The sequence below is a fragment of the Leptodactylus fuscus genome, unplaced genomic scaffold (genome assembly GCF_031893055.1).
Source record: "Leptodactylus fuscus isolate aLepFus1 unplaced genomic scaffold, aLepFus1.hap2 HAP2_SCAFFOLD_186, whole genome shotgun sequence".
In the NCBI taxonomy this organism is placed as follows: Eukaryota; Metazoa; Chordata; class Amphibia; order Anura; family Leptodactylidae; genus Leptodactylus; species Leptodactylus fuscus.
In genome coordinates, this window is record NW_027440209.1 from 32,001 (window position 1) to 49,440 (window position 17,440).

Consider the following 17,440-nt stretch of genomic DNA (forward strand, 5'->3'; position numbering starts at 1 on the left):
TAGTGGCCCCTGCACACAGTATTATGTCCCTTAGTAGCCCCTGCACACAGTATTATACCCCATAGTGGCCCCTGCACACAGTATTATCCCCATAGTGCAGGGGTGATCCTGCCTTTTTCGCCGCCCGAGGCGGATGACAGAAAGCTGCCCCCCAGAGGAGGGGGCGGATCGGAGGGGGCGGGGCGTAATGAAGGGGGCGTGGCGAAGGTGACGGGTTAGCGTTAGCAGGAAGAGAGTAGGCACAGAGAGGACCTATCCAAATAGCAAAAAACAGTATATATTCAGCTCACCCTGTAATCATGGACACCTGCTCCTGGGCCGCTCGGATGTGGATGGACCTTGTTCCACTTTGTAAAGCCAGCAAAAAAGTAAAGGATATCCAGCGTCTCCAGTAGGTAAAAATTAACTTTTATTGTCGCATTTAAAAAAATATAGGCATCACAGGTAAGTACATTTAGCGTACAGAGATTGTTTAGCTACGCGTTTCAGAACCTTGCTGGTTCCTTCATCATAGCCATGATGAAGGAACCAGCAAGGTTCTGAAACGCGTAGCTAAACAATCTCTGTACGCTAAATGTACTTACCTGTGATGCTTATATTTTTTTAAATGCGACAATAAAAGTTAATTTTTACCTACTGGAGACGCTGGATATCCTTTACTTTTTTACGGAGAGGACCTGCTCTCTGCCTGAGTGTGAGGGGAGGCCGCTGGAGCAGCGCTGCTCCAGCGGCCTCCCCAATCCACCGCTCGGCGACGCTAAGCCAGTCCAGGACAGCTTGTCCTGGACTGGCTTAGGTAAGCAAAAATGCCTGAAGCAGTCGTTTCAGGCCGCCTCATGGGAGGTGCGGCGCTGCCATAGTGGCCCCATCACCCAGCATTATACCCCATAGTGGCCCCATCACACAGTATTATGCTCCATTGTGAACACCCATTAACAATTATTATACTCTGGAATCTTTTCAGACCCAAGAGTATAATAATCGGAGACAGAGAGGGGGATACAAACATAAACACTGTTACTTGCTAGAGATGAGAAAACACTAAAATGTTCAAGGTTCGAAATTCGATTCGAACAGCCGCTCACTGTTCGTGTGTTCGAACGGGTTTCGAACCCCATTATAGTCTATGGGGAACATATACTCGTTAAGGGAGAAACCCAAATCCGTCTCAGGAGGGTCACCAAGTCCACTATGACACCACAGGAAATGATGCCAACACCTCTGGAATGACACTGGGACAGCAGGGGAAGCATGTCTGGGGGCATCTAACACACCAAAGACCCTCTATTACCCCAACATCACAGCCTAACAACTACACACTTTACACATTCAAAAAAACCTGTGCGCCCACTTTCGCAAGTGTACAGGAGCCTCTGCTAGCCTAAAAACACTCCAGCAACGCCTCCATCTGCCAGAACACCGGCTGTTGTGCGATGTCCCCACACTCTGAAACCCTAGATACCGTATGTTGAGCAGGGTGTGTGAGTTGCAGAGACCTGATGGACTTCCATCTCCAAAACCCAAGGGTTCATCAAAGTCAGCTCCTATCCTTTCCACTGGACATGAAACATTAGCATGCGCTCATCACAATTCCGGATATGGAAGCTGCGTTAAGCAGGGTGCAGGGTACAACACAGACCAGGTCCGAGCACCAGGAACAGGTGTTAGAAATACTGCAGCATCCGCCATTTCCTTCCAATTTTGTGGTTGTGGACCCGCCACCGACGTTTCTGTTCCTCAGTGGGGATGATGAGACACAGTTGCCATCAGGGAAAACTGTGGTCATGTGCGGTTTGCAGTAAGGGGACAGTGCGCAATTGGAAGAGGAGTTGGTGGACGACGAGGCCACCGACCCCACATGGACAGGGGTGATGTCTAGGGGGCAGGGGCGAAAGCAGTGTAGATGTGGAGGGAAGCTAAATCAACAAAAAAGCTGGGTAGAAGCAGAGGCATAAACTGGGGTGATGTTTAGGGGCGAAAGCAGTGTAGATGTGGAGGGAAACTAAGCAGCAAAAACGGTAGGTAGAGGCAAAGGCATGCAAAACTCTACCCTGTTGCAAGACTTATTCCTAGGTCAAATTACCGCCACTCAGGGGCCTAGTGTCACCAGGAGGGACAAGTATAGGCGCATGTTGTGGGAATACCTGGCCAACCCCAGCTCTGTCTTCTCTGATCCCTCTGTGCTCTACAGCCTACACTTATTTTCTCACCTTTTTTACTGCAATACACACCTCTTGTGAAGTTCCCTTGGGATCTCAGAGGAGTTGGCCTCAGTGCTGTTCATCTGAGTTCCCTTGACAATTAGCTGTAAGAGAACCCTGGAGCAACCTACTCTAGGCAGCTAGCATAGCATCCAGCATGGCCTGCACCATCATGCACCTCTTCCCAGCCACTCCCCATCTCCCTGGCATTTCATTGCAAGCAGAAGTACAGCGCAAGCCACCCCCATGCCCAAGCCTTTAACAGCCTCATCTCAAAACTGCTGGCCCTGGAGATGTTGGTGTTTGTTTATGCTTCTGGATACCCAGACCTTCCGTCAGCAGATGGCAGCTGGGGCACCTCCCTATGCTGGGCCTAGCCATTACTACTTCTCTTGGTGTGCTGTCCCTGCCTTGCACCTACATGTGTCCCATAACATCAGTCGGGCCCAGAGCTCTGAGCTTTGCTACAAGGTCCACTTGACCACCAACACATGGACAAGAGCCTGTGGTCAGGGATGCTGCTTATCTTTAATGACAGGCAGGGTGACTGTAGTGGAGTCTGGGCCCGGGGTGCAAACTGTGGTGGCCTATCTCCTCTCCCAGCCCAAAATTCATGCCACACGTTATCTGAAAGCCTACTACGCTGCATCCTCCACCCCAGCTACTAGCGGCAAATGCTGTAACACTGGCGTGGGGAGATGTCAGCAGGACGTGCTGAAGCTCATCAGCTTGGGGGACAGACAGCACACTGCCTCCGAGGTCAGGGATGCCATCCTGGCTGAGATGGCAATGTTTCTTTCCCTGCTACACCTGGGGCCTGGCATTTTGGTGCCTGTGATAATGGCCGGAACCTGGTAGCAGATCTGGAGCTTGCCAGACTCAAACAGTCCACACATGACCCACGTTTTCAACTTGTTGGTGCACTGGTTCTTTGAAACCTACACCATTGCGCCTGATATACTGGTCAAAGTGGGGCCATTTTCGTAAATGAGAACTAGCCTCTGCTAGGCAGAAAACATTCAGAGCACACTCCTCTCATCTTCGCACCATTGGCTGTCGGAGGAAGATGAGGGGGATGGAGTGGCATCTGATGTCCCTATACCACACGAGGCTTGAGGGTGCACTTCAGTGCATCCCATTGCTTCACCACAAATGGTGTGAAGGGGAGTGGAAAATGGAGGAAATGGAGAGTGACCCTTACAGTTGGGGCCAGCAAAGGAATGCCAAGTAACACACTGGCACACATGGCTGACTTCATATTGGGTTGCTTTTCAAGAGTCAAACGCATATTTCACATCATGGAGATCAAACAATACTGGAGTCAACATAACTTTACAGTATCCAAAAAGACAGCTGGTACCGACAGAGAGCAAGACAAATGTCAACAAAAGCTGTGAGCTCTGAACACCCACAGTGACTTTGGCGTCATCATCATTATAAGGGAGCGGGTGGTAATAAATAACTTGGCAGTGCCTAAAACCCAACAAGCTTATACAACTATATTTACATTAAGATACACAAATGACACTTCTTAGTAGCATGTCATGAGACAAGCTGATAAGATCTTCCTTTGTGCAGTGCTATTTGAAAGTTAAACGCTGCCTTCATTTTAATTAAGGAGAAGGTGCAGACAGATTAGATTTAGAACATGCTGTCTTCATTGTCCGAATGCTCTATACAGGTAATGTTTTTTTGGGGCCGGGCTGTCCGGGAACGAGCTGGTGCAGCACTGACAACCTGGGTGAGTATGGCAAGAGCCTGAGATGTAGGGTGAATGTATCCCCAAATGATTTGGGGAATTAACAGTCAGCACCTGGCACTATATGCCAATAGCAAGAATTGAGGGTGGTATGAAGGCCCCAAATAATTTGGGGATTTAACACTGACAACCCAGGTGAATATTCCAGTGTATACAAGTTAGGTGTTTTGGGGCACACTGTCATACCCTATATACCCCTAATCCACATTCTATGGGCTGAGCATTTCAGTGTATACCAGTTAGCTACGGGGGGGGGGGGGGGCACACTGTTAGAACGTGGATTGAGGGTATATGGGCTGAGCCTTTCAGTGTATGCCAGTTAGTTCCGGGGGGTACACTGTTAGAACGTGGATTGAGGGTATATAGAGTATGTGGGAATGCACTTTCAGTGTATCCCACTTAGTATTATCGCCACCGCGGAGAGCTGTGTAGCGCTGATGCAGCCTGTGAATCCCATGTTAGTGGGTAGACACTGTGACATTCTTTTTTTGATTCCCCCTTCAATGTAGCTCTTAAAAGAGCTGTTGGTTCTCTTCTCCTTCCTATCCTATCCCTGCCTAGCAGAATCTAATCCCTATCTAAATGGACGGAGACCTTCGTCCCTGACGAAGTGCAAGCTCTGACTCAAAGATGGCTGCCGCTGTTCTTATGAATCAGAGGTCACATGTTTTCGGCAGCCAATGAGTTTTTACTATTTTTTTCAATATCCCTGTTGTCGTAGTTCTGGTCCCACCTCCCCTACGCTGTTATTGGTGCAAAAAAAGCGACAGGGAAGTTGGGAGGGGAATCGAGTTTTTAGTCAGTTTACCACGTGGTGTTTGATTCGATTCGAACATGGCGAACAGCGTGATATCCGATTGAACATGTGTTATGACGTTAGGGACGTTATGTGACCGGGGGGCCTGCGTCGTGACGCATAAAGACGTAGGTGTAAGTCCAGGCCAGCAGGTAACGAGTATCCGCGACTAGGAGACAGACGCACACTGGCAGGTATATAACACACTTTACTTATGGAAAATGGGAAGGAATCAACAAAAGAAACTAAGTTACATATAACAATATGAGGATAACGCCCGCTATAAACTGGCCCTAGCTGTCCCTGAGATACTTGTACGGTACCGGGTGTATACAGTCTCTCTCAGCTCTCTGTGGTGCTCCCTCGATGCAGGCCTGTCCAGGAACTCAGCAGACTCTGTCTTGCTTCTGTCTTGGGTGAAGGTCTGAACCCAGTCCAAGGCACAGTCCGGCTTTAGTCTCCAGAACAATCTCCACAACACTGCCGCTTTCTCCAGTCAGTCTCTGCAGTGTTTCAGGCCTTGTACTATGGCCTACAGCAGCAATGGCCTCTCCCAGGTCCTCACAGCACACACTCTGGATCCACACCACGCTGCTCTGTGCTTCCTGCTCACGTCACTTCCTCCGGACCGCACCATTTACCAAACAGAATAGGGTGATTATTGTCTCTCACAGTAGTGCAGTCCCAGGCTATATTTCTTCACACCAGTAGATGGCAGCAAAACAACACTATTAAGACAATAGGGGCTATTACTGACTGCTACATACCCCCCCAGTCGAATGTTGGCAGTCCCTGACAACAATAGCCCCATCAATACATTTCTGTAATCGCAATGTTGTGATGTAACGATGGAGCGCTGGCCAAACAAACTCATTCTGGGCATAACGCACTGGCGGTACACCCGCTGTGGAGCGACTAGTCCGCCGCAAGCTTGTCATATCATCAGCAAGGGTAGAGGTCGGTCTCTCATTGGGACGGTCAGATATGGCAGTCGGGGGTGCCACTACTGTTGCAGGCCCAGTTACTGTCGGGGTGGTCACAGCTTCCTCAACATCCCCGTTATCATCATCGTCATCCCACAACCAGGGCTCACTTGTGGAGGGGTGTGTCATAGTCACTTCCTTTCTGTCGTTCTGAACTGGTCCCTGAGACTGACATGGGCGTAACATGTCACGGTGTAGCGTCCGCGTCTGCTTGGTCAGGGTATTTTGGACTTGGTAAACGGGACTATCAACATGAGGGTGGGCCACAATGCAGTAAGGGTCAGGTTCCCACCTACTGTCCAATTTCCCTAGTGGCTTCTTTACTCGCACCAAGACTAAGTTGCCCACTTTAAGAAGGGTGTCCTGCACCGGCCGATGATTAGGGTGAACTTGCTCGTGTAGTCTCTCACGTACTATCCGGTGGACAGTCTCTAATCTCTGATGGTGAGCCTGAATCCAAGTGGGCAGACCTCGATAAGGAAATTCATCGGCGTCTTCGAGGTTGAGGTCTCCCACACCTTTTCCGGGTCGCCCAAAGAAGAGAACATATGGGGCGTACCCCGTGACAGAGTGGACTTGATTATTATAGGCCCACAACAATTCAGGCAGGTACTGCGGCCATTGTCGCTTCTTGTCGGCTTCCAAGGTGTGGCTCATCTGAAGTAATGTGCGGTTAAATCGTTCACATGCCCCGTTCCCCTGTGGGTGGTATGGGGTGGTGCGTGACTTTTTCATTCCATAAATACGTTGCACCTCTTGCATGACTCGCCCCTCAAAGCAGGCGCCTTGATCAGAATGAATGCGTTGCGGGCAGCTGTACACTCGTATGAAGTGGTGACACAGGGCCTCAGCAGCCGACTCAGCAGTCTGGTCCTTTGTTGCAACGGCTACAGCAAATTTGGTAATGTGATCTACCATAACTAAGCAATACTGATGCCCACTTGCAGAATATCCCACGGCGAGATAGTCAATCATCAATACTTCAAGTGGCTCTTTCGTCACTATGGTCTGTGTTGGAGCCCTCTGTTCAACTGCTTTGTTGATTTCGCATGCTCTGCAATCACGACATACTTCTTCAACAATGAAGCGGAGACTCGGACAGAAGATCAATCGTTGGAGCCACCTAAAGGTCTTCTCAGCTCCAAAGTGGCCATTCCTACGATGTACCTCGGCGGCTAGTGGTCGGGCCAGGTCAGTAGTCACTACAATTTGATAACAGGCGTCAATCTCAGTTGGCAAGTATACACACCGTCGTAAGATCCCATCTCTCATCTCCAATCGGTTCCACTGCCCCAGTACCGCTAATACTTCGGGTGACAGCTGGTCTCTTTCGTCAATAGTAGGCTTGCACCCCTTTTTAACACAATGGCATAGCAGTGCCAGGCTTGGATCACGTTGCTGGAGCCCAATCCATTCTTGGTGGGATGGGCCCAGGAAGGGAGCTACTTGAGTTCCCAGTATTTCGCTCTGTCGAGCAGTCACCAGCTTCTGGAAAAACTGGGTGAAATCAGGTACCTCTGTTGATTCTAATTCTTGATCTATGTCCCCGACCGGTGGTTGGGTAGTGACTCGGGACAATGCATCGGCATTCTGATTCTCATTTTTGGAGCGATATTTCACACTGTAGCGGTACTTAGAAAGTCGGGCCATCCACCGTTGCTCCAGGGCACCTAGCTTTGCATTATCCAAATGTGCCAGTGGATTGTTATCCGTCAACACTTGTACTTCTGCCCCGGTGAGGTACCCCGCAAACTTCTCAGTCATTGCCCACACAAGGGCTAATAACTCCAAGCGGAAGGAGCTGTAATTGGCAGGGTTTCTTTCAGAGTCTCGTAATAACCGGCTGCTATATACAATCACTCTTTCTTCGCCATTCTGGATTTGGGAGAGTACTGCCCCAAGACCATATTGGCTGGCATCTGTATAAAGCTGAAAGAGTAGATGGTAATCAGCATATGCCAGAATTGGAGGGTTGGTCAAAGCATCTTTCAAAGTTTGAAATGCTCTCTCTTGTTCGATACCCCAAGGCACGCATTGAGCCTTCGGACCCCTAGCGGTATTCCTCAATAGCGCATTCAGTGGTTCAGCTTTGTGTGCAAAGTCTTTCACAAACCGCCTGTAATATCCAGCAAGCCCTAAGAAGGCACGGACCTCTCGTAGGGTGGTAGGAGTGGGCCAGTCTCGCACAGCCGCAATCTTCTCACTGGATGGCTGCACTCCACGTCCTGATATTCGATGTCCCAAATATTCAATTTCTTCCTGTAACAGGCAACACTTACTGGGCTTCAACTTCAAACCGTGCTCTCTCAATCTCCTAAAAACCTGCCCCAGCTTCTGAAGATGATCTTCGAATGTAGCGGAATAGACAATGATGTCATCAAGGTAAATCAGAGTGAATTCGAAATTGAAATCGCCCAGACATTTCTCCATGAGCCGTTGGAATGTACCCGGGGCATTGGTCACACCAAAAGGCATACAGTTGAACTCATATAGACCCATTGGGAGGATGAAAGCCGTCTTCCCTTTGTCCTTCTCACTCATGGGGACCTGCCAGTAGCCGCTTGCTAAATCCAGGGACGAGAAGTAACGGGCCTTGCCTAAGGCCGTAAGCGATTCTTCAATACGGGGGAGCGGGTAAGAGTCACGTACCGTGCAGGAGTTCAGTCTACGATAATCCACGCAGAACCTTAAAGATCCGTCCTTCTTTTTGACTAACACCACTGGTGCAGCCCAAGGGCTTTGACTCTCTCTAACAACTCCATTCTCCAGTATTGAATTCAGCAGATCTTTCACTTCTTGGTACTGTTGTGGTGGTATCTGCCGATATCTCTCTCTGATGGGAGCCGCATCTCCAGTGGGTATTTCGTGATAGATTCCCTGTGCACAGCCAAAGTCATTCTCATGTCGTGCAAATGAGGCCTCGTGTTCTGCTAGCAACTGGTCTATCTTTCTGACTTGATCAGTGGTGAATCGGGAAACATTTAACTTCATCCGTTCCCGCAGCAACCGCCCTTCTTCATGGGAGACAATGCGCCCTTCTGCTTCTGTGGACACGGTCACTGACCATTCCCCCTTCCCAGACGGGGTCAGTTCTAAAGGTGTCGCCTTTCGTATTTCAGCTGGGACAGCATAGACCTTGGCAAGGAGGCTACCTGGAGTCAGATCTAAACTCTGGTTATGGGTATTGACACACCGCACCAACACTCTCCCCTGGGTTACCACAGACAAGGAGCGAGCCACCAGCACATTAGTGCACCCGCTCTGGTTAGATAATGGGTCAATCATGACGGAGAGGCCTTCTAATTTCCGAGTGGTGCCCAGTGGTAGCGATATAATAGTCTCTCTTTCAGCTGGTAGTGTTACCTTGGTGTGATGAGGAACAGTAATACAGCCCACGGGCTGTTCTCCACCGGTGGCTCTCTGCAGTCCACACATCCTTATTAATCGCTGTAAGGCAGCCCGAGTGGGTTGGTGAGCAGTAGCTTCTCTCCAATAATTGTGCCCATCCCTAGCAAACAGCAGGTGGTCCATGTCCTTCAGAATATTCATCCCTAAAATTACAGGGATCTGTTATCATAGCCCTCCTGGACTACGATAATACCTCTTCTGCCTAAGTCTCGGCCGCATATGTTCACGTCCATCCAGACCACTCCGCATACCGGGACAGGTAGGTTATTGGCTGCCACCACACTCACAAACATCTCAGGGTCATACTGGGCAGACTGTTGGAAGTACCGTTCATAACATTCTCTTCCCATAGTGGTAACCTGTGATCCCGTATCTATCATTCCAGTAATGAGGACATCATTCATCTTGACCTGCAACACCGGGCTTGCTGCAATCAGTGTATCATCAGGGCTCTTAACTTCCTTCACTCTTTTATTCCCTTCCAACGCATGCCCCGCTGCGCTGGAACCTTCTCGTTTAAAGGCGGCTGTCTTGGGAACTTGTCTGGGCATTTTGCAGCGACATGTCCCAGTCTTCCACACACCCAGCACTGGATCTCTCGCCGAGGTGGTCGTCTCTCTGGTCCCCCTCGGTAGACCCAACGTTCTCGGTCCTGTTCTGGGCCCCCTCGGTAGGCCCCTGACACTCCACTCTCAGGTACTTTATTCACTCTTCCTCCTTCATAGCCTCTCTTGGCCTGCTGTGCATAATCTTCGCAGTACTTTGTTAGGTATTCTACTTGTACCTGTAGTTTCTAAATAATGGACTCCAGGTCTCCGGCTTTTCCTATAGCTGCTGCTTCGGCCCCTTGACTTAGTGTGACACTCTGTCTCACCTGTGGCTCTGTCACTTTACTATTTGCACGGTAAATTGCCTCCACCCGTATGTCACTGAAGGTAGATTGTGGCCGTCTCCTTATCTCATCTTGCATTGCCTCTGCTATGATCTTGTCACGTATTCCTATGACAAACTGGTCTGGATCCATACCACGCTGCTCTGTGCTTCCTGCTCACGTCACTTCCTCCGGACCGCACCATTTACCAAACAGAACAGGGTGCTTATTGTCTCTCACAGTAGTGCAGTCCCAGGCTATATTTCTTCACACCAGTAGATGGCAGCAAAACACCACTATTAAGACAATAGGGGCTATTACTGACTGCTACACAGGCCCCGGTCATGAGACGTCTGAGACGTCACACAAGTAGGCCCCGAAGCCTTCGTAGAGCGTGGAGAGGTAAGTAACACTGTTTGTTATGTTCCCTTACCTCTCCTGGGCCTCCGATCATTATACACTGGGGTCTGAAAAGACCCCTGAGTATAATAATGATGTCTGCAGGGCCCGCGGTGTCATTTACCGATTCCGGGCCCTGCTAGAACTAGGGCCCGTTACCACTGTTCATATTGATGTCTAACATACAGATTAGGGTCGAAAAAAGAAGGCAATGGAGAACAAAAGAAGAACACAAATTGTCCTGGTCCTAGTCATCCAACCAAGGGACATTGGTCCAGCTGTACTCTAGGTTTCTACTTTCCTTGATAAGTAAGTCCCAGTTAGGTTCCTCCTCTCTATTATTGAGCCCTTATACATATCCCCTTTAAAGGGATCCTACCATTAAAATAATTTCTTTTGTCTTTGACACGTAGGAATAGCCTTAAGAAAGTCTATTCTTCTCCTTCCTTTCGTTGTAAATCCCGGTTTTCGTGGGTATGCAAATGAGTTATCTCACAGCACTGGGTAAGTAAGTAAGTAAGTGGCCATTTTTTTTTGTAGCCTGTGGGCACGCGCAGTCGGCTCTGCCCGAGGCCTAGAAGTTTGACCACCAGCACTGGAAGAAGACGCGTGAAGAAGATGGAGGCATCACTGGAGAGTTCTCTCGCCCCCAGTGCTGTTTCGGCCCTGGGGCCCACCCCCAGTGCTGCGAAAGAACTCATTTGCATAGCGATGAAAACCGGGATGTCTACTGAACGGCAGCGTGGAGACGACATCTAAAGGTAGGAGAAGAATAGTCTTTCTTAAGGCTATTCGTACATGTCAACGAGAAAAAAAAAATATTTTAATGGTAGAATCCCTTTAAATGGAATATAATAATACCAACTCCCCTTCCCCTGTGCACCTGTAACAAGTCCAGCTTTTATTGCTCCACTAATTCTGGCACCGTTGGATTTTTTTCTCTAGCCTCTTCTGTTACTGAGCAGGTCATGCTGTTAATTTTGATCGGTGATCTGCAATATAGACTCTGTACTGTCAAGAGGGCGGAGTCAAACAGGATCAGACAAAGGGTGTGTGATTCTGACCCCTGACAATGGCTGACTCTGGAGCTCTGTATCATGCCCCTGCCTGACACTGCCCTTCTGACAATATAGAGCTTAAATAGCACATCAGGCACCAAAACCAGCCATATGTTTGCGGGACAAATTGTTCTTCATAATGCTACCATTTATTATTCTGTGCAATGTGCTGGGAAGCTGGGAAACAAATCAGAACTGGTTGGAAAAAACGCATGCGTGCAACATTTCTTTATGAACTTCGTTTTTACGGGGCTCACTCTGTAGCCAAAATGACACCTGTATTCTAGGGAACATGGGAAGAATATGCAAATCTGTCTTCCATGATGTAATTAGGAAGTCGGTGCCTCAGTCCTGCACACCAATAGAGGGCGCTCCCTGAGGATGTGCAAATCTGTCTTCCATGATGTAATTAGGAAGTCGGTGCCTCAGTCCTGCACACCAATAGAGGGCGCTCCCTGAGGATATGCAAATCTGTCTTCCATGATGTAATTAGGAAGTCGGTGCCTCAGTCCTGCACACCAATAGAGGGCGCTCCCTGAGGATATGCAAATCTGTCTTCCATGATGTAATTAGGAAGACAGTGCCTGAGGATATGAGAGAGACTGTACTTGGTAAAATCCTGCATCATTGCAACTAAGGCCTCTGGAAGGTCAGGGATGATGTTAAAGGGAGCGCCCTCTATTGGGCTGCATGACTGAGGCACTGTCTTCCTAATTACATCATGGAGGAAAGATTTGCATAATCTTCCCATGTTCCTTTGCACATTGGAGTGCTAATGGCTTAATAAGACTCCACACACCTACATGGTGACGATATCCCCCTAACCCTGTATTCTATGTTTCGGTATATAGTTTTATTCCATTTTAGGCCCTTAACAAAATTCTAAAACTTTGCTAAAATGTTATATATATATATTTTATAAAGTTGCTATATTCTGACACCTTATGTTTCCTGGCTGATGCCTAGGGCCTCTATTGTTTGCGGGGCCGGGTGTACTTTTCAGTGACAGCATTTTGGGGAATGTCTATTGCTCTGATCACTCTTTATTCAGATTTTTATTGCAGGTGACACAGTAAATCTGTTTGGTGCGTTTGATTTTTTTTTTTTCCTGCTTCTGCAATCGCCACATCAAACAGAAGCCTTACAGGATGGAGTCTGTAGACTTGGTCACAATATTTCTCCAGTAAGAAGAAGCTATGGCTACGTTGGACCTAAAAGACGCCTATCTTCATACACCGATTGACCAGCCGCGCAGAAAGTATCTTCAGATCGCCCTTCTCATATCTGGTCACAGGGAGCACCTACAATTCACTTCTCTCCCCTTCGGCATATTATCAGCCCACTACGTCTTCACCAAAGTCGTCGTACCAGTCGCCGCCGCCCTCAGATTGCGAGGCCTATTTGTTGTTCCTCACCTCAGTCTACTTCAATTCTCCATCACCACCTCCAGATAGCCTTCTCCTTCCTACAGAGATTGGACTGGCTTATCAATTGGGAGAAGTCAGAATTTGTGCTGTCTACCCGGAAGAGATTCCTGGGATTCATCATAGATTTGCAAAAGATGCAGATCTTCCGAACCAGCCCAAGGAGAGCGAGGATAGAGGCCGCCATGCAGTTTCTTCTGTGGACCCACCGTGTCGCAATACGCACCGCTATGCGAGTCTTAGGCCTGATGTCGTCCTCGGTCAAGGCGGTCCCTTGGGCTTTATGGCATTTTGTCCCCTTCAGATGGAAGTGTTGAGCGCCCGGAACAGGTCTCCACAGGGATTGCACAAGAAGATCTGCCTTTCTCCCCGCACCCATCTTTCCCTCAGATGGTGGAGACACCTGAAAGATGGAAGGTCCTCGGTTCAACCTCGTTGGACCCTGTTGACAACAGATGCCTCCCACACGGGGTGGGGAGCCCATCTAGAGGACAGGACTATCCAAGGTCATTGGAGGAATCCAGAGGAAGGAACTTCCAATGTGAAAGAGCTAAAAGCGGTTTACCATGGCTTTTCCATCATTCACACTGGCAGTCTGCCACAATATAACATTGTCTTCTAATTCTCTACTTCTCACCTTCACTCCACGTCCGTTGCTTCTTCTGATGCCACCATTTTGTTGCTTTATTGATGTCCTGCTGACATCTCCCCACACCAGTGTTTTAGTGTTTGCCGCTAGTAGCTGGGGTGGAGGTTGCAGTGCAGTAGGCTTTCAGATAACTCGTGGCATGAATTTTGGGCTGGGAGAGGAGATAGGCCACCCCAGTTTGCACCCGGGGACCAGACTCCACCACATTCACCCTGCCTGTCATTAAAGATAAGCACTGCAGCATCCCTGACCACAGGCGCTTGTCCATGTGTCGGTGGTCAAGTGGACCTTGCAGCAAAGCGCAGAGCTCTGGGCCCGACTGATGTTATGGGACACATGCAGGCACAAGGCAGGGACAGCACACCAAGAGAAGTAGTAACGGCTAGGCCCAGCATAGGGAGGTGCCCCAGCTGCCATCTGCTGACGGAAGGCCTGGGTCTCCAGAAGCATAAACAAACACCAACATCTCCAGGGCCAGCAGTTTATCGATGAGGCTGTTAAAGGCTTGGGGGAATCAGATGTGTTTCTCAGAACGCAGAACACCTCTTCTGAGATCACAAAGGAAGCAGGCAAGAGATGTGCAGTGCAGAAAAAAAGATGAGAAAATAAGTGTAGGCAGTAGAGCACAGAGGGATCGGAGAGGACAGAGCTGGTGTCGGCCAGGTATTCCCACAACATGAGCCTATACTTGTCCCTCCTGGTGACACTAGGCCCCTGAGTGGCAGTAATTTGTCCAGGGGGGCCATTAACGTGTCCCACACCTAGGAATAAGTCTTGCAACAGGGTAGTTTTACATGCCTTTGCTTCTACCCACTGTTTTTGTTGCTTAGCTTCCCTCCACATCTACACTGCTTTCCCTACTAGACATCACCCCTGTTCATGTCGGGTCGGTGGCCTCGTCGTCCGCCAACTCCTATTCCAATTGCTCACTTTCCCCTTACTGCAAACCGCACATAACCACAGCTCGGGCCTGGTCTGCGTTGTACCCTGCACCCTGCTTAACGCAGCTGCCATATCCAGAGTTGTGATGAGCGCATGCTAATGTTTTGTGTCCAGTGGAAAGGATTTCACATAAGTCTGCCACCCCTGGAAACTCATGGTACAGAAACTGAGTGAGCTGACTTTGATGAACCCTTGGGTTTTGGAGATGCAACTCCATCAAAGGTCTCTGCAGCTCACACACCCTGCTCAACATACGGTATGTAGGGTTTCAGCGTGTGGGGATGTCGCACAACAGCCTGTGTTCAGGCAGATGCTGGAGTGTTTTTAGGCTAGCAGAGGCTCCTGTACACTTGTGAAAGTGGGAGCACAAGTGCCGCACATTCACCAGTAGCTTCTGTACATTTGGGTATGCATACCTCCCAACCGTCCCGATTTCCGCGGGACAGTCCCGATTTGGGTGACATGTCCCGCGGTCCCGGTTGGAGGGAGATATGTCCCGATTTCAACTCAGATCTGCGTCCAGAGGACACAGGTCAGCTCCTCGCTTCCCGCTGCCGCCTCTCTCCCTGACACACGCGGCTGAAGCGGCTCGCGTGCTCGCTTCGCCGCTTTGTCTCTCTCTCTCGCTGACACATGCGGCTGAAGCGAGGAGCTGACCTGTGTCAGCTCCTCGCTTAGCTGCTGCCGCCGGCTCCTGGCTTGTAGACGCGATGTACAAGCCAGGAGCCGGCGGCAGCAGCGAAGCGAGGAGCTGACACAGGTCAGCTCCTCGCTTCAGCCGCATGTGTCAGCGAGAAAGAGACGCAGAGGCGAAGCGAGCACGCGAGCAGCTTCAGCCGCGTGTGTCAGGGAGAGAGGCGGGCAGAGAGCGGCGAGGGAGCGGAGGAGAAGGTAAGTTTAATGTGGAGGTGGAACGTGAATCTGGGGGCAGATGAAGGAGAGGACGGCATGACACTGGGGGCAGAGATGGAGAGGACATGAATCTGGGGGCAGAGATGGGGGACATGAATCTGGGGGCAGAGATGGAGGGACAGGAATCTGGGTCAGAGATTTGGGACATGAATCTGGGGGCAGAGATGGAGGAGACATGAATCTGGGGGCAGAGATGGAGGGACATGAATCTGGGGGCAGACATAGAGGGACATGAATCTGGGGGCAGAGATGGAGTGGACATGAAACTGGGGCAGAGATGGAGGGGACATGAATCTGGGGGCAGAGATGGGGGGACATGAATCTGGGGGCAGAGATGGAGAGGACATGAATCTGGGGGCAGGGATGGATAGGACATGAATCTGGGGGCAGAGATGGGGGACATGAATCTGGGGGCAGAGATGGAGGAGACATGAATCTGGGGGCAGAGATGGAGGGACATGAATCTGGGGGCAGATATGGAGGGACATGAATCTGGGGGCAGAGATGGAGTGGACATGAAACTGGGGCAGAGATGGAGGGGACATGAATCTGGGGGCAGAGATGGGGGGACATGAATCTGGGGGCAGAGATGGAGAGGACATGAATCTGGGGGCAGAGATGGAGAGGACATGAATCTGGGGGCAGAGATGGAGAGGACATGAATCTGGGGGCAGAGATGGAGGGACATGAATCTGGGGGCAGATATGGAGGGACATGAATCTGGGGGCAGATATGGAGGGACATGAATCTGGGGGCAGAGATGGAGTGGACATGAAACTGGGGGCAGAGATGGAGGGGACATGAATCTGGGGGCAGAGATGGGTGGACATGAATCTGGGGGCAGAGATGGAGAGGACATGAATCTGGGGGCAGAGATGGAGAGGACATGAATCTGGGGGCAGAGATGGAGGGGACATGAATCTGGGGGCAGAGATGTGGGGACATGAAACTGGGGGCAGAGATGGGGGACATGAATCTGGGGGCAGAGATGGAGGGGACATGAATCTGGGGGCAGAGATGTGGAGACATGAATCTGGGGGCAGAGATGGGGGACATGAATCTGGGGGCAGAGATGGAGGGGACATGAATCTGGGGGCAGAGATGTGGGGACATGAAACTGGGGCAGAGATGGGGGACATGAATCTGGGGGCAGAGATGGAGAGGACATGAATCTGAGGGCAGAGATGGGGGACATGAATCTGGGGGCAGAGATGGGAGACATGAATCTGGGGGCAGAGATGGAGAGGACATGAATCTGGGGGCAGAGATGGAGGGACACGAATCTGGGGGCAGAGATGGAGGGACACGAATCTGGGGGCAGAGATGGAGGGACACGAATCTGGGGGCAGAGATGGAGGGACACGAATCTAGGGGCAGAGATGGAGGGAAATGAATCTGGGGGCAGAGATGTGGGACATGAATCTGGGGGCAGAGATGGAGAGGACATGAATCTGGGGGCAGAGATGTGGGACATGAATCTGGGGGCAGAGATGTGGGACATGAATCTGGGGGCAGAGATGTGGGACATGAATCTGGGGGCAGAGATGGAGGGACATGAATCTGGGGGCAGAGCTGGAAGAGGGACATGAAACTGGGGGCAGATGAAGGGTGTATATGAAACTGGGGGAGAGATAGAGGGGGGACATATAATTTACGGGTGACTGTAGGAGGATTATACTGTGTGCGGGCACATGAAAAATTAACGAGTGGGCGGGGTCAACACAAAAGTGGGCAGGGCTAAATTTTGTCCCTCTTTCGGTTCTTCAAAAGTTGGGAGGTATGGGTATGTGTTCAAAAAACGTTGCATCACTAAGTTAGATGTGGGCCAAGCGGGATCTTTTACGGGCCGTATATGCTCCCATTGTTTTCAATGGGAGCTGGCACCGTACACGCGGCGCTATTTTGCGGCCGTGATTTTGTGTGAACTCAGTCCAATCCACTGCATCAATCCCACACAATGAGAGGGATGGTTCTGGAACCACCGGGGCTAACACTCTGCTGGTGAAGGCTCAACTCACCTAAAGGTCCTAACACTCTG